The following is a 27,016-nucleotide window of genomic DNA, read 5'->3' as shown; positions in this document are numbered from 1 at the left end:
ATGAGAAAGTCAGTAAGCCCCAATGGCCTAATGGATAAGGCACTGTCCTCCTAAACCAGGGATTGTGAGTTCAAGTCCCATCTGGGGTGGAACTCATTAAAGCAGCTGTGTCGTCACTAGAGTTGATACTTTATCCTTGCTTCAACTGCACAACAGTCTTGTAGTGTTTAGATTGCAAAAACATGACCACAGAAGCGAAAAATGACATTTATTATAATATTGTTGTGGGTTTTTTGTTTACTTTTCTATCACTGTGAAACGCTTATTCAAGTGACATCTGGCATGCATGATCCTTTGTTGGTCATCATTCATCACCAAAAATGATTTTCTTTTTAAATTCTTATGACTGTACTGATTGTATTGAATAAAATCCACATCTAGCATAACTGTTTTATGCTGCACAGTGCTCCAGTGGTGCAATTGGACAGCGCGTGGTACTTATAAGACAGTATCTGTTGAGCAATGTCAAGGTTGTGAATTCAAGTCTCATCTGAAGCAGTTTTGTTTACAGTTTTTTTCCTTTTTCTTATGTCATTAGTCATTGATTATAATCTTCTACCTTAATATTTAATATGATATTACAAAGGATGGAAGAAAGAAAGAAAGAAAGAAAGAAAGAAAGAAAGAAAGAAAGAAAGAAAGAAAGAAAGAAAGAAAGAAAGAAAGAAAGAAAAAACACAAATATGATAGTGAATTTAAGTTGTCAGCACACATCTGCTTTGGTTCAAATGCACTGCATATCTTCCTTCAGTCAGCCAACAAAACAGCAATTGAAAAGATTAACACACTGTTGGTAAAGCAGTTGCATCAAATAGATTTTTTGCAATATAGCATGATAATCCATACTGACAGCTCTGGATAGTACCAGCACATTTCTTGCTGGACTTGGTAATGCAAAGAACACAGTAAACAGCTTCACTTTTTCTCAAAAATAAATAATTGACTATTAAAAACCTATCAGTCTTGAATGAGAAAGTCAGTAAGCCCCAGTGGCCTAATGGATAAGGCACTGGCCTCCTAAGCCAGGGATTGTGGGTTCAAGTCCCATCTGGTGTGGAACTCATTAAAGCAGCTGTGTCGTCACTAGAGTTGATATTTTATTCTTGCTTCAACTGTACAACAGTCTTGTAGTGTTTAGATTGCAAAAACATGACCACAGAAGCTAAAAATGACATTTATTATAACATTGTTGTGGTTTTTTTGTTTACTTTTCTATCACTGTGGAAAGCTTATTCAAGTGCCATCTGGCATGCATGATCCTTTGTTGCTCATCATTCATCACCAAAAATGATTTTCTTTTTAAATTCTTATGACTGTACTGATTGTATTGAATAAAATCCACATCTAGCATATCTGTTTTATGCTGCACAGTGCTCCAGTGGTGCAATTGGGCAGCGCGTGGTACTTATAAGACAGTATCTGTTGAGCAATGTCAAGGTTGTGAATTCAAGTCTCACCTGAAGCAGTTTTGTTTACAGTTTTTTTCCTTTTTCTTATGTCATTAGTTATTGATTATAATCTTCTACCTTAATATTTAATATGATATTACAAAGGATGGAAGAAAGAAAGAAAGAAAGAAAGAAAGAAAGAAAGAAAGAAAGAAAGAAAGAAAGAAAGAAAGAAAGAAAGAAAGAAAAAACACAAATATGATTGTAAATTTAAGTTGTCAGCACACATCTGCTTTGGTTCAAATGCACTGCATATCTTCCTTCAGTCAGCCAACAAAACAGCAATTGAAAAGATTAACACACTGTTGGTAAAGCAGTTGCATCAAATAGTTTTTTTGCAATAGAGCATGATAATCCATACTGACAGCTCTGGATAGTACCAGCACATTTCTTGCTGGACTTGGTAATGCAAAGAACACCGTAAACAGCTTCACTTTTTCTCAAAAATAAATAATTGACTATTAAAAACCTATCAGTCTTGATTGAGAAAGTCAGTAAGCCCCAGTGGCCTAATGGATAAGGCACTGTCCTCCTAAGCCAGGGATTGTGGGTTCAAGTCCCATCTGGGGTGGAACTCATTAAAGCAGCTGTGTCGTCACTAGAGTTGATACTTTATACTTGCTTCAACTGTACAACAGTCTTGTAGTGTTTAGATTGCAAAAACATGACCACAGAAGCTAAAAATGACATTTATTATAACATTGTTGTGGGTTTTTTGTTTACTTTTCTATCACTGTGAAAAGCTTATTCAAGTGCCATCTGGCATGCATGATCCTTTGTTGCTCATCATTCATCACCAAAAATGATTTTCTTTTTAAATTCTTATGACTGTACTGATTGTATTAAATAAAATCCACATCTAGCATAACTGTTTTATGCTGCACAGTGCTCCAGTGGTGCAATTGGACAGCGTGTGGTACTTATAATACAGTATCTGTTGAGCAATGTCAAGGTTGTGAATTCAAGTCTCACCTGAAGCAGTTTTGTTTACAGTTTTTTTCCTTTTTCTTATGTCATTAGTCATTGATTATAATCTTCTACCTTAATATTTAATATGATATTACAAAGGATGGAAGAAAGCAAGAAAGAGAGAAAGAAAGAAAGAAAGATAGAAAGAAAGAAAGAAAGAAAGAAAGAAAGAAAGAAAGAAAGAAAGAAAGAAAGAAAGAAAAAACACAAACATGATTGTGAATTTAAGTTGTCAGCACACATCTGCTTTGGTTCAAATGCACTGCATATCTTCCTTCAGTCAGCCAACAAAACAGCAATTGACAAGATTAACACACTGTTGGTAAAGCAGTTGCATCAAATAGTTTTTTTGCAATAGAGCATGATAATCCATACTGACAGCTCTGGATAGTACCAGCACATTTCTTGCTGGACTTGGTAATGCAAAGAACACAGTAAACAGCTTCACTTTTTCTCAAAAATAAATAATTGACTATTAAAAACCTATCAGTCTTGAATGAGAAAGTCAGTAAGCCCCAGTGGCCTAATGGATAAGGCACTGGCCTCCTAAGCCAGGGATTGTGGGTTCAAGTCCCATCTGGTGTGGAACTCATTAAAGCAGCTGTGTCGTCACTAGAGTTGATATTTTATCCTTGCTTCAACTGTACAACAGTCTTGTAGTGTTTAGATTGCAAAAACATGACCACAGAAGCTAAAAATGACATTTATTATAACATTGTTGTGGTTTTTTTGTTTACTTTTCTATCACTGTGGAAAGCTTATTCAAGTGCCATCTGGCATGCATGATCCTTTGTTGCTCATCATTCATCACCAAAAATGATTTTCTTTTTAAATTCTTATGACTGTACTGATTGTATTGAATAAAATCCAAATCTAGCATAACTGTTTTATGCTGCACAGTGCTCCAGTGGTGCAATTGGACAGCGCGTGGTACTTATAAGACAGTATCTGTTGAGCAATGTCAAGGTTGTGAATTCAAGTCTCACCTGAAGCAGTTTTGTTAACAGTTTTTTTCCTTTTTCTTATGTCATTAGTCATTGATTATAATCTTCTACTTTAATATTTAATATGATATTACAAAGGATGGAAGAAAGAAAGAAAGAAAGAAAGAAAGAAAGAAAGAAAGAAAGAAAGAAAGAAAGAAAGAAAGAAAGAAAGAAAGAAAGAAAGAAAGAAAGAAAGAAAGAAAGAAAGAAAGAAAAAACACAAATATGATTGTAAATTTAAGTTGTCAGCACACATCTGCTTTGGTTCAAATGCACTGCATATCTTCCTTCAGTCAGCCAACAAAACAGCAATTGAAAAGATTAACACACTGTTGGTAAAGCAGTTGCATCAAATAGTTTTTTTGCAATAGAGCATGATAATCCATACTGACAGCTCTGGATAGTACCAGCACATTTATTGCTGGACTTGTTAATGCAAAGAACACAGTAAACAGCTTCACTTTTTCTCAAAAATAAATAATTGACTATTAAAAACCTATCAGTCTTGATTGGGAAAGTCAGTAAGCCCCAGTGGCCTAATGGATAAGGCACTGGCCTCCTAAGCCAGGGATTGTGGGTTCAAGTCCGATCTGGGCTGGAACTCATTAAAGCAGCTGTGTCGTCACTAGAGTTGATACTTTATACTTGCTTCAACTGTACAACAGTCTTGTAGTGTTAAGATTGCAAAAACATGACCACAGAAGCTAAAAATGACATTTATTATAACATTGTTGTGGGTTTTTTGTTTACTTTTCTATCACTGTGAAAAGCTTATTCAAGTGCCATCTGGCATGCATGATCCTTTGTTGCTCATCATTCATCACCAAAAATGATTTTCTTTTTAAATTCTTATGACTGTACTGATTGTATTGAATAAAATCCACATCTAGCATAACTGTTTTATGCTGCACAGTGCTCCAGTGGTGCAATTGGACAGCGTGTGGTACTTATAATACAGTATCTGTTGAGCAATGTCAAGGTTGTGAATTCAAGTCTCACCTGAAGCAGTTTTGTTTACAGTTTTTTTCCTTTTTCTTATGTCATTAGTCATTGATTATAATCTTCTACCTTAATATTTAATATGATATTACAAAGGATGGAAGAAAGAAAGAAAGAAAGAGAGAAAGAAAGAAAGAAAGAAAGAAAGAAAGAAAGAAAGAAAGAAAGAAAGAGAGAAAAAACACAAACATGATTGTGAATTTAAGTTGTCAGCACACATCTGCTTTGGTTCAAATGCACTGCATATCTTCCTTCAGTCAGCCAACAAAACAGCAATTGACAAGATTAACACACTGTTGGTAAAGCAGTTGCATCAAATAGTTTTTTTGCAATAGAGCATGATAATCCATACTGACAGCTCTGGATAGTACCAGCACATTTCTTGCTGGACTTGGTAATGCAAAGAACACAGTAAACAGCTTCACTTTTTCTCAAAAATAAATAATTGACTATTAAAAACCTATCAGTCTTGAATGAGAAAGTCAGTAAGCCCCAGTGGCCTAATGGATAAGGCACTGGCCTCCTAAGCCAGGGATTGTGGGTTCAAGTCCCATCTGGGGTGGAACTCATTAAAGCAGCTGTGTCGTCACTAGAGTTGATACTTTATCCTTGCTTCAACTGCACAACAGTCTTGTAGTGTTTAGATTGCAAAAACATGACCACAGAAGCTAAAAATGACATTTATTATAACATTGTTGTGGTTTTTTTGTTTACTTTTCTATCACTGTGAAAAGCTTATTCAAGTGCCATCTGGCATGCATGATCCTTTGTTGCTCATCATTCATCACCAAAAATGATTTTCTTTTTAAATTCTTATGACTGTACTGATTGTATTGAATAAAATCCACATCTAGCATAACTGTTTTATGCTGCACAGTGCTCCAGTGGTGCAATTGGACAGCGTGTGGTACTTATAAGACAGTATCTGTTGAGCAATGTCAAGGTTGTGAATTCAAGTCTCACCTGAAGCAGTTTTGTTTACAGTTTTTTTTCCTTTTTCTTATGTCATTAGTCATTGATTATAATCTTCTACCTTAATATTTAATATGATATTACAAAGGATGGAAGAAAGAAAGAAAGAAAGAAAGAAAGAAAGAAAGAAAGAAAGAAAGAAAGAAAAAACGCAAATATGATTGTGAATTTAAGTTGTCAGCACACATCTGCTTTGGTTCAAATGCACTGCATATCTTCCTTCAGTCAGCCAACAAAACAGCAATTGAAAAGATTAACACACTGTTGGTAAAGCAGTTGCATCAAATAGATTTTTTGCAATATAGCATGATAATCCATACTGACAGCTCTGGATAGTACCAGCACATTTCTTGCTGGACTTGGTAATGCAAAGAACACAGTAAACAGCTTCACTTTTTCTCAAAAATAAATAATTGACTATTAAAAACCTATCAGTCTTGAATGAGAAAGTCAGTAAGCCCCAGTGGCGTAATGGATAAGGCACTGGCCTCCTAAGCCAGGGATTGTGGGTTCAAGTCCCATCTGGGGTGGAACTCATTAAAGCAGCTGTGTCGTCACTAGAGTTGATATTTTATCCTTGCTTCAACTGTACAACAGTCTTGTAGTGTTTATATTGCAAAAACATGACCACAGAAGCTAAAAATGACATTTATTATAACATTGTTGTGGTTTTTTTGTTTACTTTTCTATCACTGTGGAAAGCTAATTCAAGTGCCATCTGGCATGCATGATCCTTTGTTGCTCATCATTCATCACCAAACATGATTTTCTTTTTAAATTCTTATGACTGTACTGATTGTATTGAATAAAATCCACATCTAGCATAACTGTTTTATACTGCAAAGTGCTCCAGTGGTGCAATTGGACAGCGCGTGGTACTTATAAGACAGTATCTGTTGAGCAATGTCAAGGTTGTGAATTCAAGTCTCACCTGAAGCAGTTTTGTTTACAGTTTTTTTCCTTTTTCTTATGTCATTAGTCATTGATTATAATCTTCTACCTTAATATTTAATATGATATTACAAAGGATGGAAGAAAGAAAGAAAGAAAGAAAGAAAGAAAGAAAGAAAGAAAGAAAGAAAGAAAGAAAGAAAGAAAGAAAAAACACAAATATGATTGTAAATTTAAGTTGTCAGCACACATCTGCTTTGGTTCAAATGCACTGCATATCTTCCTTCAGTCAGCCAACAAAACAGCAATTGAAAAGATTAACACACTGTTGGTAAAGCAGTTGCATCAAATAGTTTTTTTGCAATAGAGCATGATAATCCATACTGACAGCTCTGGATAGTACCAGCACATTTATTGCTGGACTTGTTAATGCAAAGAACACAGTAAACAGCTTCACTTTTTCTCAAAAATAAATAATTGACTATTAAAAACCTATCAGTCTTGATTGGGAAAGTCAGTAAGCCCCAGTGGCCTAATGGATAAGGCACTGGCCTTCTAAGCCAGGGATTGTGGGTTCAAGTCCGATCTGGGGTGAAACTCATTAAAGCAGCTGTGTCGTTACTAGAGTTGATACTTTATACTTGCTTCAACTGTACAACAGTCTTGTAGTGTTAAGATTGCAAAAACATGACCACAGAAGCTAAAAATGACATTTATTATAACATTGTTGTGGGTTTTTTGTTTACTTTTCTATCACTGTGAAAAGCTTATTCAAGTGCCATCTGGCATGCATGATCCTTTGTTGCTCATCATTCATCACCAAAAATGATTTTCTTTTTAAATTCTTATGACTGTACTGATTGTATTGAATAAAATCCACATCTAGCATAACTGTTTTATGCTGCACAGTGCTCCAGTGGTGCAATTGGACAGCGTGTGGTACTTATAATACAGTATCTGTTGAGCAATGTCAAGGTTGTGAATTCAAGTCTCACCTGAAGCAGTTTTGTTTACAGTTTTTTTCCTTTTTCTTATGTCATTAGTCATTGATTATAATCTTCTACCTTAATATTTAATATGATATTACAAAGGATGGAAGAAAGAAAGAAAGAAAGAGAGAAAGAAAGAAAGAAAGAAAGAAAGAAAGAAAGAAAGAAAGAGAGAAAAAACACAAACATGATTGTGAATTTAAGTTGTCAGCACACATCTGCTTTGGTTCAAATGCACTGCATATCTTCCTTCAGTCAGCCAACAAAACAGCAATTGACAAGATTAACACACTGTTGGTAAAGCAGTTGCATCAAATAGTTTTTTTGCAATAGAGCATGATAATCCATACTGACAGCTCTGGATAGTACCAGCACATTTCTTGCTGGACTTGGTAATGCAAAGAACACAGTAAACAGCTTCACTTTTTCTCAAAAATAAATAATTGACTATTAAAAACCTATCAGTCTTGAATGAGAAAGTCAGTAAGCCCCAGTGGCCTAATGGATAAGGCACTGGCCTCCTAAGCCAGGGATTGTGGGTTCAAGTCCCATCTGGGGTGGAACTCATTAAAGCAGCTGTGTCGTCACTAGAGTTGATACTTTATCCTTGCTTCAACTGCACAACAGTCTTGTAGTGTTTAGATTGCAAAAACATGACCACAGAAGCTAAAAATGACATTTATTATAACATTGTTGTGGTTTTTTTGTTTACTTTTCTATCACTGTGAAAAGCTTATTCAAGTGCCATCTGGCATGCATGATCCTTTGTTGCTCATCATTCATCACCAAAAATGATTTTCTTTTTAAATTCTTATGACTGTACTGATTGTATTGAATAAAATCCACATCTAGCATAACTGTTTTATGCTGCACAGTGCTCCAGTGGTGCAATTGGACAGCGTGTGGTACTTATAAGACAGTATCTGTTGAGCAATGTCAAGGTTGTGAATTCAAGTCTCACCTGAAGCAGTTTTGTTTACAGTTTTTTTTCCTTTTTCTTATGTCATTAGTCATTGATTATAATCTTCTACCTTAATATTTAATATGATATTACAAAGGATGGAAGAAAGAAAGAAAGAAAGAAAGAAAGAAAGAAAGAAAAAACGCAAATATGATTGTGAATTTAAGTTGTCAGCACACATCTGCTTTGGTTCAAATGCACTGCATATCTTCCTTCAGTCAGCCAACAAAACAGCAATTGAAAAGATTAACACACTGTTGGTAAAGCAGTTGCATCAAATAGATTTTTTGCAATATAGCATGATAATCCATACTGACAGCTCTGGATAGTACCAGCACATTTCTTGCTGGACTTGGTAATGCAAAGAACACAGTAAACAGCTTCACTTTTTCTCAAAAATAAATAATTGACTATTAAAAACCTATCAGTCTTGAATGAGAAAGTCAGTAAGCCCCAGTGGCGTAATGGATAAGGCACTGGCCTCCTAAGCCAGGGATTGTGGGTTCAAGTCCCATCTGGGGTGGAACTCATTAAAGCAGCTGTGTCGTCACTAGAGTTGATATTTTATCCTTGCTTCAACTGTACAACAGTCTTGTAGTGTTTATATTGCAAAAACATGACCACAGAAGCTAAAAATGACATTTATTATAACATTGTTGTGGTTTTTTTGTTTACTTTTCTATCACTGTGGAAAGCTTATTCAAGTGCCATCTGGCATGCATGATCCTTTGTTGCTCATCATTCATCACCAAAAATGATTTTCTTTTTAAATTCTTATGACTGTACTGATTGTATTGAATAAAATCCACATCTAGCATAACTGTTTTATACTGCAAAGTGCTCCAGTGGTGCAATTGGACAGCGCGTGGTACTTATAAGACAGTATCTGTTGAGCAATGTCAAGGTTGTGAATTCAAGTCTCACCTGAAGCAGTTTTGTTTACAGTTTTTTTCCTTTTTCTTATGTCATTAGTCATTGATTATAATCTTCTACCTTAATATTTAATATGATATTACAAAGGATGGAAGAAAGAAAGAAAGAAAGAAAGAAAGAAAGAAAGAAAGAAAGAAAGAAAGAAAGAAAAGAAAGAAAGAAAGAAAGAAAGAAAGAATGAAAGAAAGAAAGAAAGAAAGAAAGAAAGAAAGAAAGAAAGAAAGAAAGAAAGAAAGAAAGAAAGAAAGAAAGAAAGAAAGAAAAAACACAAATATGATTGTAAATTTAAGTTGTCAGCACACATCTGCTTTGGTTCAAATGCACTGCATATCTTCCTTCAGTCAGCCAACAAAACAGCAATTGAAAAGATTAACACACTGTTGGTAAAGCAGTTGCATCAAATAGTTTTTTTGCAATAGAGCATGATAATCCATACTGACAGCTCTGGATAGTACCAGCACATTTCTTGCTGTACTTGGTAATGCAAAGAACACAGTAAACAGCTTCACTTTTTCTCAAAAATAAATAATTGACTATTAAAAACATATCAGTCTTGAATTAGAAAGTCAGTAAGCCCCAATGGCCTAATGGATAAGGCACTGGCCTCCTAAGCCAGGGATTGTGGGTTCAAGTCCCATCTGGTGTGGAACTCATTAAAGCAGCTGTGTCGTCACTAGAGTTGATACTTTATCCTTGCTTCAACTGTACAACAGTCTTGTAGTGTTTAGATTGCAAAAACATGACCACAGAAGCGAAAAATGACATTTATTATAACATTGTTGTGGGTTTTTTGTTTACTTTTCATTCACTGTGAAACGCTTATTCAAGTGCCATCTGGCATGCATGATCCTTTGTTGCTCATCATTCATCACCAAAAATGATTTTCTTTTTAAATTCTTATGACTGTACTGATTGTATTGAATAAAATCAACATCTAGCATAACTGTTTTATGCTGCACAGTGCTCCAGTGGTGCAATTGGACAGCGCGTGGTACTTATAAGACAGTATCTGTTGAGCAATGTCAAGGTTGTGAATTCAAGTCTCATCTGAAGCAGTTTTGTTTACAGTTTTTTTCCTTTTTCTTATGTCATTAGTCATTGATTATAATCTTCTACCTTAATATTTAATATGATATTACAAAGGATGGAAGAAAGAAAGAAAGAAAGAAAGAAAGAAAGAAAGAAAGAAAGAAAGAAAGAAAGAAAGAAAGAAAGAAAGAAAGAAAGAAAGAAAGAAAGAAAGAAAGAAAGAAAGAAAGAAAGAAAGAAAGAAAAAACACAAATATGATTGTGAATTTAAGTTGTCAGCACACATCTGCTTTGGTTCAAATGCACTGCATATCTTCCTTCAGTGAGCCAAAAAAAACAGCAATTGAAAAGATTAACACACTGTTGGTAAAGCAGTTGCATCAAATAGATTTTTTGCAATATAGCATGATAATCCATACTGACAGCTCTGGATAGTACCAGCACATTTCTTGCTGGACTTGGTAATGCAAAGAACACAGTAAACAGCTTCACTTTTTCTCAAAAATAAATAATTGACTATTAAAAACCTATCAGTCTTGAATGAGAAAGTCAGTAAGCCCCAGTGGCCTAATGGATAAGGCACTGGCCTCCTAAGCCAGGGATTGTGGGTTCAAGTCCCATCTGGTGTGGAACTCATTAAAGCAGCTGTGTCGTCACTAGAGTTGATATTTTATCCTTGCTTCAACTGTACAACAGTCTTGTAGTGTTTAGATTGCAAAAACATGACCACAGAAGCTAAAAATGACATTTATTATAACATTGTTGTGGTTTTTTTGTTTACTTTTCTATCACTGTGGAAAGCTTATTCAAGTGCCATCTGGCATGCATGATCCTTTGTTGCTCATCATTCATCACCAAAAATGATTTTCTTTTTAAATTCTTATGACTGTACTGATTGTATTGAATAAAATCCACATCTAGCATAACTGTTTTATGCTGCACAGTGCTCCAGTGGTGCAATTGGACAGCGTGTGGTACTTATAAGACAGTATCTGTTGAGCAATGTCAAGGTTGTGAATTCAAGTCTCACCTGAAGCAGTTTTGTTTACAGTTTTTTTTCCTTTTTCTTATGTCATTAGTCATTGATTATAATCTTCTACCTTAATATTTAATATGATATTACAAAGGATGGAAGAAAGAAAGAAAGAAAGAAAGAAAGAAAGAAAGAAAGAAAGAAAGAAAGAAAGAAAGAAAAAACACAAATATGATTGTAAATTTAAGTTGTCAGCACACATCTGCTTTGGTTCAAATGCACTGCATATCTTCCTTCAGTCAGCCAACAAAACAGCAATTGAAAAGATTAACACACTGTTGGTAAAGCAGTTGCATCAAATAGTTTTTTTGCAATAGAGCATGATAATCCATACTGACAGCTCTGGATAGTACCAGCACATTTCTTGCTGGACTTGGTAATGCAAAGAACACAGTAAACAGCTTCACTTTTTCTCAAAAATAAATAATTGACTATTAAAAACCTATCAGTCTTGATTGAGAAAGTCAGTAAGCCCCAGTGGCCTAATGGATAAGGCACTGGCCTCCTAAGCCAGGGATTGTGGGTTCAAGTCCCATCTGGGGTGGAACTCATTAAAGCAGCTGTGTCGTCACTAGAGTTGATACTTTATCCTTGCTTCAACTGTACAACAGTCTTGTAGTGTTTAGATTGCAAAAACATGACCACAGAAGCTAAAAATGACATTTATTATAACATTGTTGTGGGTTTTTTGTTTACTTTTCTATCACTGTGAAAAGCTTATTCAAGTGCCATCTGGCATGCATGATCCTTTGTTGCTCATCATTCATCACCAAAAATGATTTTCTTTTTAAATTCTTATGACTGTACTGATTGTATTGAATAAAATCCACATCTAGCATAACTGTTTTATGCTGCACAGTGCTCCAGTGGTGCAATTGGACAGCGTGTGGTACTTATAATACAGTATCTGTTGAGCAATGTCAAGGTTGTGAATTCAAGTCTCACCTGAAGCAGTTTTGTTTACAGTTTTTTTCCTTTTTCTTATGTCATTAGTCATTGATTATAATCTTCTACCTTAATATTTAATATGATATTACAAAGGATGGAAGAAAGAAAGAAAGAGAGAAAGAAAGAAAGAAAGAAAGAAAGAAAGAAAGAAAGAAAGAAAGAAAGAAAGAAAGAAAGAAAGAAAGAAAGAAAGAACACAAACATGATTGTGAATTTAAGTTGTCAGCACACATCTGCTTTGGTTCAAATGCACTGCATATCTTCCTTCATTCAGCCAACAATACAGCAATTGACAAGATTAACACACTTTTGTTAAAGCAGTTGCATCAAATAGTTTTTTTGCAATAGAGCATGATAATCCATACTGACAGCTCTGGATAGTACCAGCACATTTCTTGCTGGACTTGGTAATGCAAAGAACACAGTAAACAGCTTCACTTTTTCTTAAAAATAAATACCGTATATACTCGAGTATAAGTCGACCCGAATATAAGCCGAGGCACCTAATTTTACCACAAAAAACTGGGAAAAATTACTGACTCTAGTATAAGCCTAGGGTGGGAAATACACGGTGCCAGGGGTTTTCATGCTCAGGGTGTCATGCTCGTTGCCAGGGATTTCATGCGGTAGGTGTTATGCTTGTTGCCAGGGTGTAATGTTTGTTTCTAGGGTTGTGCCCCCAGTGCCACATATACCCCCAGTGACATTTATCTCCCCACAGTGCCAGATAAAAACATGCCCCCGTTGCTTTGCCCCCAGTAGTTATGCCCCTTCTTTGCCCCCAGTAGTTGTGCCCCCTCTTTCATTGCCCCCAGTAGTTATGCCCTCTCTTTCATTGCCCCCAGTAGTTATGCCCTCTCTTTCATTGCCCCCAGTAGTTATGACCCCTCTTTCTTTGCCCCAGTAGTTGTGGTGCCCCCTTTCTTTGCCCCCAGTAGTTGTTGTGCCCCCTTTCTTTGCCCCCAGTAGTTGTTGTGCCCCCTTTCTTTGCCCCCTGTTACTGTGCCCCCGTTGCAGCTTACAAACACACAAACATACACTAAAACAATACTTACCACTGCCCCGCTCCTGCTTCCCGACCGCTTCTTCTGCTGCTGCGCTGCTCCGCTCCGTCTGTCCACCCGCTCCGTCTGGCCGCCGCTTCATCTGTCCACCCGCTCCGTCTGGTCGCCGCTCCGTCTGGCCGCCCGCGCCGGCGCCCGCTTCCCGGCACCCGATCATCTCTATGGGAGAGACGTCATGACGTCTCTCCCATAGCAACGCCGCACAGACACTAGAGGTCAATAATGACCTCTAGTGTCTGTCCCTGGAGCCGGCTGCAGCGGACGCCCACACAGCCCACGGCGTCTGCTGCAGCCGTTGACTCGAGTATAAGCCGAGGGGGGCCTTTTCAGCATAGAAAAATGTGCTGAAAAGGTCGGCTTATACTCGAGTATATACGGTAATTGACTATTAAAAACCTATCAGTCTTGAATGAGAAAGTCAGTAAGCCCCAGTGGCCTAATGGATAAGGCACTGGCCTCCTAAGCCAGGGATTGTGGGTTCAAGTCCCATCTGGGGTGGAACTCATTAAAGCAGCTGTGTCGTCACTAGAGTTGATACTTTATCCTTGCTTCAACTGTACAACAGTCTTGTAGTGTTTAGATTGCAAAAACATGACCACAGAAGCTAAAAATGACATTTATTATAACATTGTTGTGGTTTTTTTGTTTACTTTTCTATCACTGTGAAAAGCTTATTCAAGTGCCATCTGGCATGCATGATCCTTTGTTGCTCATCATTCATCACCAAAAATGATTTTCTTTTTAAATTCTTATGACTGTACTGATTGTATTGAATAAAATCCACATCTAGCATAACTGTTTTATGCTGCACAGTGCTCCAGTGGTGCAATTGGACAGCGTGTGGTACTTATAAGACAGTATCTGTTGAGCAATGTCAAGGTTGTGAATTCAAGTCTCACCTGAAGCAGTTTTGTTTACAGTTTTTTTTCCTTTTTCTTATGTCATTAGTCATTGATTATAATCTTCTACCTTAATATTTAATATGATATTACAAAGGATGGAAGAAAGAAAGAAAGAAAGAAAGAAAGAAAGAAAGAAAGAAAGAAAGAAAGAAAGAAAGAAAGAAAGAAAGAAAGAAAGAAAGAAAGAAAGAAAAAACACAAATATGATTGTAAATTTAAGTTGTCAGCACACATCTGCTTTGGTTCAAATGCACTGCATATCTTCCTTCAGTCAGCCAACAAAACAGCAATTGAAAAGATTAACACACTGTTGGTAAAGCAGTTGCATCAAATAGTTTTTTTGCAATAGAGCATGATAATCCATACTGACAGCTCTGGATAGTACCAGCACATTTCTTGCTGGACTTGGTAATGCAAAGAACACAGTAAACAGCTTCACTTTTTTCTCAAAAATAAATAATTGACTATTAAAAACCTATCAGTCTTGATTGAGAAAGTCAGTAAGCCCCAGTGGCCTAATGGATAAGGCACTGGCTTCCTAAGCCAGGGATTGTGGGTTCTAGTCCCATCTGGGGTGGAACTCATTAAAGCAGCTGTGTCGTCACTAGAGTTGATACTTTATACTTGCTTCAACTGTACAACAGTCTTGTAGTGTTTAGATTGCAAAAACATGACCACAGAAGCTAAAAATGACATTTATTATAACATTGTTGTGGGTTTTTTGTTTACTTTTCTATCACTGTGAAAAGCTTATTCAAGTGCCATCTGGCATGCATGATCCTTTGTTGCTCATCATTCATCACCAAAAATGATTTTCTTTTTAAATTCTTATGACTGTACTGATTGTATTAAATAAAATCCACATCTAGCATAACTGTTTTATGCTGCACAGTGCTCCAGTGGTGCAATTGGACAGCGTGTGGTACTTATAATACAGTATCTGTTGAGCAACGTCAAGGTTGTGAATTCAAGTCTCACCTGAAGCAGTTTTGTTTACAGTTTTTTTCCTTTTTCTTATGTCATTAGTCATTGATTATAATCTTCTACCTTAATATTTAATATGATATTACAAAGGATGGAAGAAAGAAAGAGAGAAAGAAAGAGAGAAAGAAAGAAAGAAAGAAAGAAAGAAAGAAAGAAAGAAAGAAAGAAAGAAAGAAAGAAAGAAAGAAAGAAAGAAAGAACACAAACATGATTGTGAATTTAAGTTGTCAGCACACATCTGCTTTGGTTCAAATGCACTGCATATCTTCCTTCATTCAGCCAACAAAACAGCAATTGACAAGATTAACACACTGTTGGTAAAGCAGTTGCATCAAATAGTTTTTTTGCAATAGAGCATGATAATCCATACTGACAGCTCTGGATAGTACCAGCACATTTCTTGCTGGACTTGGTAATGCAAAGAACACAGTAAACAGCTTCACTTTTTCTCAAAAATAAATAATTGACTATTAAAAACCTATCAGTCTTGATTGAGAAAGTCAGTAAGCCCCAGTGGCCTAATGGATAAGGCACTGGCCTCCTAAGCCAGGGATTGTGGGTTCAAGTCCCATCTGGGGTGGAACTCATTAAAGCAGCTGTGTCGTCACTAGAGTTGATACTTTATCCTTGCTTCAACTGTACAACAGTCTTGTAGTGTTTAGATTGCAAAAACATGACCACAGAAGCTAAAAATGACATTTATTATAACATTGTTGTGGGTTTTTTGTTTACTTTTCTATCACTGTGAAAAGCTTATTCAAGTGCCATCTGGCATGCATGATCCTTTGTTGCTCATCATTCATCACCAAAAATGATTTTCTTTTTAAATTCTTATGACTGTACTGATTGTATTGAATAAAATCCACATCTAGCATAACTGTTTTATGCTGCACAGTGCTCCAGTGGTGCAATTGGACAGCGTGTGGTACTTATAATACAGTATCTGTTGAGCAATGTCAAGGTTGTGAATTCAAGTCTCACCTGAAGCAGTTTTGTTTACAGTTTTTTTCCTTTTTCTTATGTCATTAGTCATTGATTATAATCTTCTACCTTAATATTTAATATGATATTACAAAGGATGGAAGAAAGAAAGAAAGAGAGAAAGAAAGAAAGAAAGAAAGAAAGAAAGAAAGAAAGAAAGAAAGAAAGAAAGAAAGAAAGAAAGAAAGAAAGAAAGAACACAAACATGATTGTGAATTTAAGTTGTCAGCACACATCTGCTTTGGTTCAAATGCACTGCATATCTTCCTTCATTCAGCCAACAATACAGCAATTGACAAGATTAACACACTTTTGTTAAAGCAGTTGCATCAAATAGTTTTTTTGCAATAGAGCATGATAATCCATACTGACAGCTCTGGATAGTACCAGCACATTTCTTGCTGGACTTGGTAATGCAAAGAACACAGTAAACAGCTTCACTTTTTCTTAAAAATAAATACCGTATATACTCGAGTATAAGTCGACCCGAATATAAGCCGAGGCACCTAATTTTACCACAAAAAACTGGGAAAAATTACTGAATCTAGTATAAGCCTAGGGTGGGAAATACACGGTGCCAGGGGTTTTCATGCTCAGGGTGTCATGCTCGTTGCCAGGGATTTCATGCGGTAGGTGTTATGCTTGTTGCCAGGGTGTAATGTTTGTTTCTAGGGTTGTGCCCCCAGTGCCACATATACCCCCAGTGACATTTATCTCCCCACAGTGCCAGATAAAAACATGCCCCCGTTGCTTTGCCCCCAGTAGTTATGCCCCTTCTTTGCCCCCAGTAGTTGTGCCCCCTCTTTCATTGCCCCCAGTAGTTATGCCCTCTCTTTCATTGCCCCCAGTAGTTATGCCCTCTCTTTCATTGCCCCCAGTAGTTATGACCCCTCTTTCTTTGCCCCAGTAGTTGTGGTGCCCCCTTTCTTTGCCCCCAGTAGTTGTTGTGCCCCCTTTCTTTGCCCCCAGTAGTTGTTGTGCCCCCTTTCTTTGCCCCCTGTTACTGTGCCCCCGTTGCAGCTTACAAACACACAAACATACACTAAAACAATACTTACCACTGCCCCGCTCCTGCTTCCCGACCGCTTCTTCTGCTGCTGCGCTGCTCCGCTCCGTCTGTCCACCCGCTCCGTCTGGCCGCCGCTTCATCTGTCCACCCGCTCCGTCTGGTCGCCGCTCCGTCTGGCCGCCCGCGCCGGCGCCCGCTTCCCGGCACCCGATCATCTCTATGGGAGAGACGTCATGACGTCTCTCCCATAGCAACGCCGCACAGACACTAGAGGTCAATAATGACCTCTAGTGTCTGTCCCTGGAGCCGGCTGCAGCGGACGCCCACACAGCCCACGGCGTCTGCTGCAGCCGTTGACTCGAGTATAAGCCGAGGGGGGCCTTTTCAGCATAGAAAAATGTGCTGAAAAGGTCGGCTTATACTCGAGTATATACGGTAATTGACTATTAAAAACCTATCAGTCTTGAATGAGAAAGTCAGTAAGCCCCAGTGGCCTAATGGATAAGGCACTGGCCTCCTAAGCCAGGGATTGTGGGTTCAAGTCCCATCTGGGGTGGAACTCATTAAAGCAGCTGTGTCGTCACTAGAGTTGATACTTTATCCTTGCTTCAACTGTACAACAGTCTTGTAGTGTTTAGATTGCAAAAACATGACCACAGAAGCTAAAAATGACATTTATTATAACATTGTTGTGGTTTTTTTGTTTACTTTTCTATCACTGTGAAAAGCTTATTCAAGTGCCATCTGGCATGCATGATCCTTTGTTGCTCATCATTCATCACCAAAAATGATTTTCTTTTTAAATTCTTATGACTGTACTGATTGTATTGAATAAAATCCACATCTAGCATAACTGTTTTATGCTGCACAGTGCTCCAGTGGTGCAATTGGACAGCGTGTGGTACTTATAAGACAGTATCTGTTGAGCAATGTCAAGGTTGTGAATTCAAGTCTCACCTGAAGCAGTTTTGTTTACAGTTTTTTTTCCTTTTTCTTATGTCATTAGTCATTGATTATAATCTTCTACCTTAATATTTAATATGATATTACAAAGGATGGAAGAAAGAAAGAAAGAAAGAAAGAAAGAAAGAAAGAAAGAAAGAAAGAAAGAAAGAAAGAAAGAAAGAAAGAAAGAAAGAAAGAAAAAACACAAATATGATTGTAAATTTAAGTTGTCAGCACACATCTGCTTTGGTTCAAATGCACTGCATATCTTCCTTCAGTCAGCCAACAAAACAGCAATTGAAAAGATTAACACACTGTTGGTAAAGCAGTTGCATCAAATAGTTTTTTTGCAATAGAGCATGATAATCCATACTGACAGCTCTGGATAGTACCAGCACATTTCTTGCTGGACTTGGTAATGCAAAGAACACAGTAAACAGCTTCACTTTTTTCTCAAAAATAAATAATTGACTATTAAAAACCTATCAGTCTTGATTGAGAAAGTCAGTAAGCCCCAGTGGCCTAATGGATAAGGCACTGGCCTCCTAAGCCAGGGATTGTGGGTTCTAGTCCCATCTGGGGTGGAACTCATTAAAGCAGCTGTGTCGTCACTAGAGTTGATACTTTATACTTGCTTCAACTGTACAACAGTCTTGTAGTGTTTAGATTGCAAAAACATGACCACAGAAGCTAAAAATGACATTTATTATAACATTGTTGTGGGTTTTTTGTTTACTTTTCTATCACTGTGAAAAGCTTATTCAAGTGCCATCTGGCATGCATGATCCTTTGTTGCTCATCATTCATCACCAAAAATGATTTTCTTTTTAAATTCTTATGACTGTACTGATTGTATTAAATAAAATCCACATCTAGCATAACTGTTTTATGCTGCACAGTGCTCCAGTGGTGCAATTGGACAGCGTGTGGTACTTATAATACAGTATCTGTTGAGCAACGTCAAGGTTGTGAATTCAAGTCTCACCTGAAGCAGTTTTGTTTACAGTTTTTTTCCTTTTTCTTATGTCATTAGTCATTGATTATAATCTTCTACCTTAATATTTAATATGATATTACAAAGGATGGAAGAAAGAAAGAGAGAAAGAAAGAGAGAAAGAAAGAAAGAAAGAAAGAAAGAAAGAAAGAAAGAAAGAAAGAAAGAAAGAAAGAAAGAAAGAAAGAAAGAAAGAAAGAACACAAACATGATTGTGAATTTAAGTTGTCAGCACACATCTGCTTTGGTTCAAATGCACTGCATATCTTCCTTCATTCAGCCAACAAAACAGCAATTGACAAGATTAACACACTGTTGGTAAAGCAGTTGCATCAAATAGTTTTTTTGCAATAGAGCATGATAATCCATACTGACAGCTCTGGATAGTACCAGCACATTTCTTGCTGGACTTGGTAATGCAAAGAACACAGTAAACAGCTTCACTTTTTCTCAAAAATAAATAATTGACTATTAAAAACCTATAAGTCTTGAATGAGAAAGTCAGTAAGCCCCAGTGGCCTAATGGATAAGGCACTGGCCTCCTAAGCCAGGGATTGTGGGTTCAAGTCCCATCTGGGGTGGAACTCATTAAAGCAGCTGTGTCGTCACTAGAGTTGATACTTTATCCTTGCTTCAACTGTACAACAGTCTTGTAGTGTTTAGATTGCAAAAACATGACCACAGAAGCTAAAAATGACATTTATTATAACATTGTTGTGGGTTTTTTGTTTACTTTTCTATCACTGTGAAAAGCTTATTCAAGTGCCATCTGGCATGCATGATCCTTTGTTGCTCATCATTCATCACCAAAAATGATTTTCTTTTTAAATTCTTATGACTGTACTATTTGTATTGAATAAAATCCACATCTAGCATAACTGTTTTATGCTGCACAGTGCTCCAGTGGTGCAATTGGACAGCGTGTGGTACTTATAAGACAGTATCTGTTGAGCAATGTCAAGGTTGTGAATTCAAGTCTCACCTGAAGCAGTTTTGTTTACAGTTTTTTTTCCTTTTTCTTATGTCATTAGTCATTGATTATAATCCTCTACCTTAATATTTAATATGATATTACAAAGGATGGAAGAAAGAAAGAAAGAAGAAAGAAAGAAAGAAAGAAAGAAAGAAAGAAAGAAAGAAAGAAAGAAAGAAAGAAAGAAAGAAAGAAAAAACACAAATATGATTGTAAATTTAAGTTGTCAGCACACATCTGCTTTGGTTCAAATGCACTGCATATCTTCCTTCAGTGAGCCAACAAAACAGCAATTGAAAAGATTAACACACTGTTGGTAAAGCAGTTGCATCAAATAGATTTTTTGCAATATAGCATGATAATCCATACTGACAGCTCTGGATAGTACCAGCACATTTCTTGCTGGACTTGGTAATGCAAAGAACACAGTAAACAGCTTCACTTTTTCTCAAAAATAAATAATTGACTATTAAAAACCTATCAGTCTTGAATGAGAAAGTCAGTAAGCCCCAGTGGCCTAATGGATAAGGCACTGGCCTCCTAAGCCAGGGATTGTGGGTTCAAGTCCCATCTGGTGTGGAACTCATTAAAGCAGCTGTGTCGTCACTAGAGTTGATATTTTATCCTTGCTTCAACTGTACAACAGTCTTGTAGTGTTTAGATTGCAAAAACATGACCACAGAAGCTAAAAATGACATTTATTATAACATTGTTGTGGTTTTTTTGTTTACTTTTCTATCACTGTGGAAAGCTTATTCAAGTGCCATCTGGCATGCATGATCCTTTGTTGCTCATCATTCATCACCAAAAATGATTTTCTTTTTAAATTCTTATGACTGTACTGATTGTATTGAATAAAATCCACATCTAGCATAACTGTTTTATGCTGCACAGTGCTCCAGTGGTGCAATTGGACAGCGTGTGGTACTTATAAGACAGTATCTGTTGAGCAATGTCAAGGTTGTGAATTCAAGTCTCACCTGAAGCAGTTTTGTTTACAGTTTTTTTTCCTTTTTCTTATGTCATTAGTCATTGATTATAATCTTCTACCTTAATATTTAATATGATATTACAAAGGATGGAAGAAAGAAAGAAAGAAAGAAAGAAAGAAAGAAAGAAAGAAAGAAAGAAAAAACACAAATATGATTGTAAATTTAAGTTGTCAGCACACATCTGCTTTGGTTCAAATGCACTGCATATCTTCCTTCAGTCAGCCAACAAAACAGCAATTGAAAAGATTAACACACTGTTGGTAAAGCAGTTGCATCAAATAGTTTTTTTGCAATAGAGCATGATAATCCATACTGACAGCTCTGGATAGTACCAGCACATTTCTTGCTGGACTTGGTAATGCAAAGAACACAGTAAACAGCTTCACTTTTTCTCAAAAATAAATAATTGACTATTAAAAACCTATCAGTCTTGATTGAGAAAGTCAGTAAGCCCCAGTGGCCTAATGGATAAGGCACTGGCCTCCTAAGCCAGGGATGGTGGGTTCAAGTCCCATCTGGGGTGGAACTCATTAAAGCAGCTGTGTCGTCACTAGAGTTGATACTTTATCCTTGCTTCAACTGTACAACAGTCTTGTAGTGTTTAGATTGCAAAAACATGACCACAGAAGCTAAAAATGACATTTATTATAACATTGTTGTGGGTTTTTTGTTTACTTTTCTATCACTGTGAAAAGCTTATTCAAGTGCCATCTGGCATGCATGATCCTTTGTTGCTCATCATTCATCACCAAAAATGATTTTCTTTTTAAATTCTTATGACTGTACTGATTGTATTGAATAAAATCCACATCTAGCATAACTGTTTTATGCTGCACAGTGCTCCAGTGGTGCAATTGGACAGCGTGTGGTACTTATAATACAGTATCTGTTGAGCAATGTCAAGGTTGTGAATTCAAGTCTCACCTGAAGCAGTTTTGTTTACAGTTTTTTTCCTTTTTCTTATGTCATTAGTCATTGATTATAATCTTCTACCTTAATATTTAATATGATATTACAAAGGATGGAAGAAAGAAAGAAAGAGAGAAAGAAAGAAAGAAAGAAAGAAAGAAAGAAAGAAAGAAAGAAAGAACACAAACATGATTGTGAATTTAAGTTGTCAGCACACATCTGCTTTGGTTCAAATGCACTGCATATCTTCCTTCATTCAGCCAACAATACAGCAATTGACAAGATTAACACACTTTTGTTAAAGCAGTTGCATCAAATAGTTTTTTTGCAATAGAGCATGATAATCCATACTGACAGCTCTGGATAGTACCAGCACATTTCTTGCTGGACTTGGTAATGCAAAGAACACAGTAAACAGCTTCACTTTTTCTTAAAAATAAATACCGTATATACTCGAGTATAAGTCGACCCGAATATAAGCCGAGGCACCTAATTTTACCACAAAAAACTGGGAAAAATTACTGACTCTAGTATAAGCCTAGGGTTGGAAATACACGGTGCCAGGGGTTTTCATGCTCAGGGTGTCATGCTCGTTGCCAGGGATTTCATGCGGTAGGTGTTATGCTTGTTGCCAGGGTGTAATGTTTGTTTCTAGGGTTGTGCCCCCAGTGCCACATATACCCCCAGTGACATTTATCTCCCCACAGTGCCAGATAAAAACATGCCCCCGTTGCTTTGCCCCCAGTAGTTATGCCCCTTCTTTGCCCCCAGTAGTTGTGCCCCCTCTTTCATTGCCCCCAGTAGTTATGCCCTCTCTTTCATTGCCCCCAGTAGTTATGCCCTCTCTTTCATTGCCCCCAGTAGTTATGACCCCTCTTTCTTTGCCCCAGTAGTTGTGGTGCCCCCTTTCTTTGCCCCCAGTAGTTGTTGTGCCCCCTTTCTTTGCCCCCAGTAGTTGTTGTGCCCCCTTTCTTTGCCCCCTGTTACTGTGCCCCCGTTGCAGCTTACAAACACACAAACATACACTAAAACAATACTTACCACTGCCCCGCTCCTGCTTCCCGACCGCTTCTTCTGCTGCTGCGCTGCTCCGCTCCGTCTGTCCACCCGCTCCGTCTGGCCGCCGCTTCATCTGTCCACCCGCTCCGTCTGGTCGCCGCTCCGTCTGGCCGCCCGCGCCGGCGCCCGCTTCCCGGCACCCGATCATCTCTATGGGAGAGACGTCATGACGTCTCTCCCATAGCAACGCCGCACAGACACTAGAGGTCAATAATGACCTCTAGTGTCTGTCCCTGGAGCCGGCTGCAGCGGACGCCCACACAGCCCACGGCGTCTGCTGCAGCCGTTGACTCGAGTATAAGCCGAGGGGGGCCTTTTCAGCATAGAAAAATGTGCTGAAAAGGTCGGCTTATACTCGAGTATATACGGTAATTGACTATTAAAAACCTATCAGTCTTGAATGAGAAAGTCAGTAAGCCCCAGTGGCCTAATGGATAAGGCACTGGCCTCCTAAGCCAGGGATTGTGGGTTCAAGTCCCATCTGGGGTGGAACTCATTAAAGCAGCTGTGTCGTCACTAGAGTTGATACTTTATCCTTGCTTCAACTGTACAACAGTCTTGTAGTGTTTAGATTGCAAAAACATGACCACAGAAGCTAAAAATGACATTTATTATAACATTGTTGTGGTTTTTTGTTTACTTTTCTATCACTGTGAAAAGCTTATTCAAGTGCCATCTGGCATGCATGATCCTTTGTTGCTCATCATTCATCACCAAAAATGATTTTCTTTTTAAATTCTTATGACTGTACTGATTGTATTGAATAAAATCCACATCTAGCATAACTGTTTTATGCTGCACAGTGCTCCAGTGGTGCAATTGGACAGCGTGTGGTACTTATAAGACAGTATCTGTTGAGCAATGTCAAGGTTGTGAATTCAAGTCTCACCTGAAGCAGTTTTGTTTACAGTTTTTTTTCCTTTTTCTTATGTCATTAGTCATTGATTATAATCTTCTACCTTAATATTTAATATGATATTACAAAGGATGGAAGAAAGAAAGAAAGAAAGAAAGAAAGAAAGAAAGAAAGAAAGAAAGAAAGAAAGAAAGAAAGAAAGAAAAAACACAAATATGATTGTAAATTTAAGTTGTCAGCACACATCTGCTTTGGTTCAAATGCACTGCATATCTTCCTTCAGTCAGCCAACAAAACAGCAATTGAAAAGATTAACACACTGTTGGTAAAGCAGTTGCATCAAATAGTTTTTTTGCAATAGAGCATGATAATCCATACTGACAGCTCTGGATAGTACCAGCACATTTCTTGCTGGACTTGGTAATGCAAAGAACACAGTAAGCAGCTTCACTTTTTTCTCAAAAATAAATAATTGACTATTAAAAACCTATCAGTCTTGATTGAGAAAGTCAGTAAGCCCCAGTGGCCTAATGGATAAGGCACTGGCCTCCTAAGCCAGGGATTGTGGGTTCTAGTCCCATCCGGGGTGGAACTCATTAAAGCAGCTGTGTCGTCACTAGAGTTGATACTTTATACTTGCTTCAACTGTACAACAGTCTTGTAGTGTTTAGATTGCAAAAACATGACCACAGAAGCTAAAAATGACATTTATTATAACATTGTTGTGGGTTTTTTGTTTACTTTTCTATCACTGTGAAAAGCTTATTCAAGTGCCATCTGGCATGCATGATCCTTTGTTGCTCATCATTCATCACCAAAAATGATTTTCTTTTTAAATTCTTATGACTGTACTGATTGTATTAAATAAAATCCACATCTAGCATAACTGTTTTATGCTGCACAGTGCTCCAGTGGTGCAATTGGACAGCGTGTGGTACTTATAATACAGTATCTGTTGAGCAACGTCAAGGTTGTGAATTCAAGTCTCACCTGAAGCAGTTTTGTTTACAGTTTTTTTCCTTTTTCTTATGTCATTAGTCATTGATTATAATCTTCTACCTTAATATTTAATATGATATTACAAAGGATGGAAGAAAGAAAGAGAGAAAGAAAGAGAGAAAGAAAGAAAGAAAGAAAGAAAGAAAGAAAGAAAGAAAGAAAGAAAGAACACAAACATGATTGTGAATTTAAGTTGTCAGCACACATCTGCTTTGGTTCAAATGCACTGCATATCTTCCTTCATTCAGCCAACAAAACAGCAATTGACAAGATTAACACACTGTTGGTAAAGCAGTTGCATCAAATAGTTTTTTTGCAATAGAGCATGATAATCCATACTGACAGCTCTGGATAGTACCAGCACATTTCTTGCTGGACTTGGTAATGCAAAGAACACAGTAAACAGCTTCACTTTTTCTCAAAAATAAATAATTGACTATTAAAAACCTATAAGTCTTGAATGAGAAAGTCAGTAAGCCCCAGTGGTCTAATGGATAAGGCACTGGCCTCCTAAGCCAGGGATTGTGGGTTCAAGTCCCATCTGGGGTGGAACTCATTAAAGCAGCTGTGTCGTCACTAGAGTTGATACTTTATCCTTGCTTCAACTGTACAACAGTCTTGTAGTGTTTAGATTGCAAAAACATGACCACAGAAGCTAAAAATGACATTTATTATAACATTGTTGTGGGTTTTTTGTTTACTTTTCTATCACTGTGAAAAGCTTATTCAAGTGCCATCTGGCATGCATGATCCTTTGTTGCTCATCATTCATCACCAAAAATGATTTTCTTTTTAAATTCTTATGACTGTACTATTTGTATTGAATAAAATCCACATCTAGCATAACTGTTTTATGCTGCACAGTGCTCCAGTGGTGCAATTGGACAGCGTGTGGTACTTATAAGACAGTATCTGTTGAGCAATGTCAAGGTTGTGAATTCAAGTCTCACCTGAAGCAGTTTTGTTTACAGTTTTTTTTCCTTTTTCTTATGTCATTAGTCATTGATTATAATCCTCTACCTTAATATTTAATATGATATTACAAAGGATGGAAGAAAGAAAGAAAGAAGAAAGAAAGAAAGAAAGAAAGAAAGAAAGAAAGAAAGAAAGAAAAAACACAAATATGATTGTAAATTTAAGTTGTCAGCACACATCTGCTTTGGTTCAAATGCACTGCATATCTTCCTTCAGTCAGCCAACAAAACAGCAATTGAAAAGATTAACACACTGTTGGTAAAGCAGTTGCATCAAATAGTTTTTTTGCAATAGAGCATGATAATCCATACTGACAGCTCTGGATAGTACCAGCACATTTCTTGCTGGACTTGGTAATGCAAAGAACACAGTAAACAGCTTCACTTTTTCTCAAAAATAAATAATTGACTATTAAAAACCTATCAGTCTTGATTGAGAAAGTCAGTAAGCCCCAGTGGCCTAATGGATAAGGCACTGGCCTCCTAAGCCAGGGATTGTGGGTTCAAGTCCCATCTGGGGTGGAACTCATTAAAGCAGCTGTGTCGTCACTAGAGTTGATACTTTATACTTGCTTCAACTGTACAACAGTCTTGTAGTGTTTAGATTGCAAAAACATGACCACAGAAGCTAAAAATGACATTTATTATAACATTGTTGTGGGTTTTTTGTTTACTTTTCTATCACTGTGAAAAGCTTATTCAAGTGCCATCTGGCATGCATGATCCTTTGTTGCTCATCATTCATCACCAAAAATGATTTTCTTTTTAAATTCTTATGACTGTACTGATTGTATTAAATAAAATCCACATCTAGCATAACTGTTTTATGCTGCACAGTGCTCCAGTGGTGCAATTGGACAGCGTGTGGTACTTATAATACAGTATCTGTTGAGCAATGTCAAGGTTGTGAATTCAAGTCTCACCTGAAGCAGTTTTGTTTACAGTTTTTTCCTTTTTCTTATGTCATTAGTCATTGATTATAATCTTCTACCTTAATATTTAATATGATATTACAAAGGATGGAAGAAAGAAAGAAAGAGAGAAAGAAAGAAAGAAAGAAAGAAAGAAAGAAAGAAAGAAAGAAAGAAAGAAAGAAAGAAAGAAAGAAAGAAAGAAAGAAAGAAAAAACACAAACATGATTGTGAATTTAAGTTGTCAGCACACATCTGCTTTGGTTCAAATGCACTGCATATCTTCCTTCAGTCAGCCAACAAAAC

At 37.1% G+C, this 27,016-nt stretch overlaps 21 non-coding genes across 21 annotated transcripts; all 21 read left to right on the top strand.

The window, feature by feature from the left end:
- Window positions 1-983: 983 nt before the first annotated feature.
- On the top strand, window positions 984-1,056 carry TRNAR-CCU (transfer RNA arginine (anticodon CCU)). Its single transcript has one exon. It is a non-coding gene; the product is annotated as a tRNA-Arg (tRNA).
- Window positions 1,057-1,946: 890 nt separating this feature from the next.
- On the top strand, window positions 1,947-2,019 carry TRNAR-CCU (transfer RNA arginine (anticodon CCU)). The gene has a single exon. It is a non-coding gene; the product is annotated as a tRNA-Arg (tRNA).
- Window positions 2,020-2,929: 910 nt separating this feature from the next.
- On the top strand, window positions 2,930-3,002 carry TRNAR-CCU (transfer RNA arginine (anticodon CCU)). The gene has a single exon. It is a non-coding gene; the product is annotated as a tRNA-Arg (tRNA).
- Window positions 3,003-4,891: 1,889 nt separating this feature from the next.
- On the top strand, window positions 4,892-4,964 carry TRNAR-CCU (transfer RNA arginine (anticodon CCU)). Its single transcript has one exon. It is a non-coding gene; the product is annotated as a tRNA-Arg (tRNA).
- Window positions 4,965-5,831: 867 nt separating this feature from the next.
- On the top strand, window positions 5,832-5,904 carry TRNAR-CCU (transfer RNA arginine (anticodon CCU)). Its single transcript has one exon. It is a non-coding gene; the product is annotated as a tRNA-Arg (tRNA).
- An 882-nt stretch (window positions 5,905-6,786) lies between these two features.
- On the top strand, window positions 6,787-6,859 carry TRNAR-UCU (transfer RNA arginine (anticodon UCU)). Its single transcript has one exon. It is a non-coding gene; the product is annotated as a tRNA-Arg (tRNA).
- Window positions 6,860-7,741: 882 nt separating this feature from the next.
- Window positions 7,742-7,814, top strand: TRNAR-CCU (transfer RNA arginine (anticodon CCU)). The gene has a single exon. It is a non-coding gene; the product is annotated as a tRNA-Arg (tRNA).
- An 851-nt stretch (window positions 7,815-8,665) lies between these two features.
- Window positions 8,666-8,738, top strand: TRNAR-CCU (transfer RNA arginine (anticodon CCU)). Its single transcript has one exon. It is a non-coding gene; the product is annotated as a tRNA-Arg (tRNA).
- A 1,995-nt stretch (window positions 8,739-10,733) lies between these two features.
- Window positions 10,734-10,806, top strand: TRNAR-CCU (transfer RNA arginine (anticodon CCU)). Its single transcript has one exon. It is a non-coding gene; the product is annotated as a tRNA-Arg (tRNA).
- An 875-nt stretch (window positions 10,807-11,681) lies between these two features.
- TRNAR-CCU (transfer RNA arginine (anticodon CCU)) lies at window positions 11,682-11,754 on the top strand. The gene has a single exon. It is a non-coding gene; the product is annotated as a tRNA-Arg (tRNA).
- A 1,893-nt stretch (window positions 11,755-13,647) lies between these two features.
- On the top strand, window positions 13,648-13,720 carry TRNAR-CCU (transfer RNA arginine (anticodon CCU)). Its single transcript has one exon. It is a non-coding gene; the product is annotated as a tRNA-Arg (tRNA).
- A 908-nt stretch (window positions 13,721-14,628) lies between these two features.
- On the top strand, window positions 14,629-14,701 carry TRNAR-CCU (transfer RNA arginine (anticodon CCU)). The gene has a single exon. It is a non-coding gene; the product is annotated as a tRNA-Arg (tRNA).
- Window positions 14,702-15,615: 914 nt separating this feature from the next.
- On the top strand, window positions 15,616-15,688 carry TRNAR-CCU (transfer RNA arginine (anticodon CCU)). The gene has a single exon. It is a non-coding gene; the product is annotated as a tRNA-Arg (tRNA).
- A 1,893-nt stretch (window positions 15,689-17,581) lies between these two features.
- On the top strand, window positions 17,582-17,654 carry TRNAR-CCU (transfer RNA arginine (anticodon CCU)). Its single transcript has one exon. It is a non-coding gene; the product is annotated as a tRNA-Arg (tRNA).
- A 900-nt stretch (window positions 17,655-18,554) lies between these two features.
- TRNAR-CCU (transfer RNA arginine (anticodon CCU)) lies at window positions 18,555-18,627 on the top strand. Its single transcript has one exon. It is a non-coding gene; the product is annotated as a tRNA-Arg (tRNA).
- Window positions 18,628-19,545: 918 nt separating this feature from the next.
- Window positions 19,546-19,618, top strand: TRNAR-CCU (transfer RNA arginine (anticodon CCU)). Its single transcript has one exon. It is a non-coding gene; the product is annotated as a tRNA-Arg (tRNA).
- Window positions 19,619-20,516: 898 nt separating this feature from the next.
- TRNAR-CCU (transfer RNA arginine (anticodon CCU)) lies at window positions 20,517-20,589 on the top strand. Its single transcript has one exon. It is a non-coding gene; the product is annotated as a tRNA-Arg (tRNA).
- An 863-nt stretch (window positions 20,590-21,452) lies between these two features.
- On the top strand, window positions 21,453-21,525 carry TRNAR-CCU (transfer RNA arginine (anticodon CCU)). Its single transcript has one exon. It is a non-coding gene; the product is annotated as a tRNA-Arg (tRNA).
- Window positions 21,526-23,386: 1,861 nt separating this feature from the next.
- Window positions 23,387-23,459, top strand: TRNAR-CCU (transfer RNA arginine (anticodon CCU)). The gene has a single exon. It is a non-coding gene; the product is annotated as a tRNA-Arg (tRNA).
- A 1,842-nt stretch (window positions 23,460-25,301) lies between these two features.
- On the top strand, window positions 25,302-25,374 carry TRNAR-CCU (transfer RNA arginine (anticodon CCU)). The gene has a single exon. It is a non-coding gene; the product is annotated as a tRNA-Arg (tRNA).
- An 874-nt stretch (window positions 25,375-26,248) lies between these two features.
- On the top strand, window positions 26,249-26,321 carry TRNAR-CCU (transfer RNA arginine (anticodon CCU)). Its single transcript has one exon. It is a non-coding gene; the product is annotated as a tRNA-Arg (tRNA).
- The last annotated feature ends 695 nt before the right edge of the window (window positions 26,322-27,016 follow it).

This window comes from Pseudophryne corroboree, unplaced genomic scaffold (assembly GCF_028390025.1).
Source record: "Pseudophryne corroboree isolate aPseCor3 unplaced genomic scaffold, aPseCor3.hap2 scaffold_129, whole genome shotgun sequence".
NCBI classification, from domain to species: domain Eukaryota; kingdom Metazoa; phylum Chordata; class Amphibia; order Anura; family Myobatrachidae; genus Pseudophryne; species Pseudophryne corroboree.
Note: the sequence above shows the minus strand (reverse complement) of the source record. Positions and strands in the feature narration are given on the sequence as shown.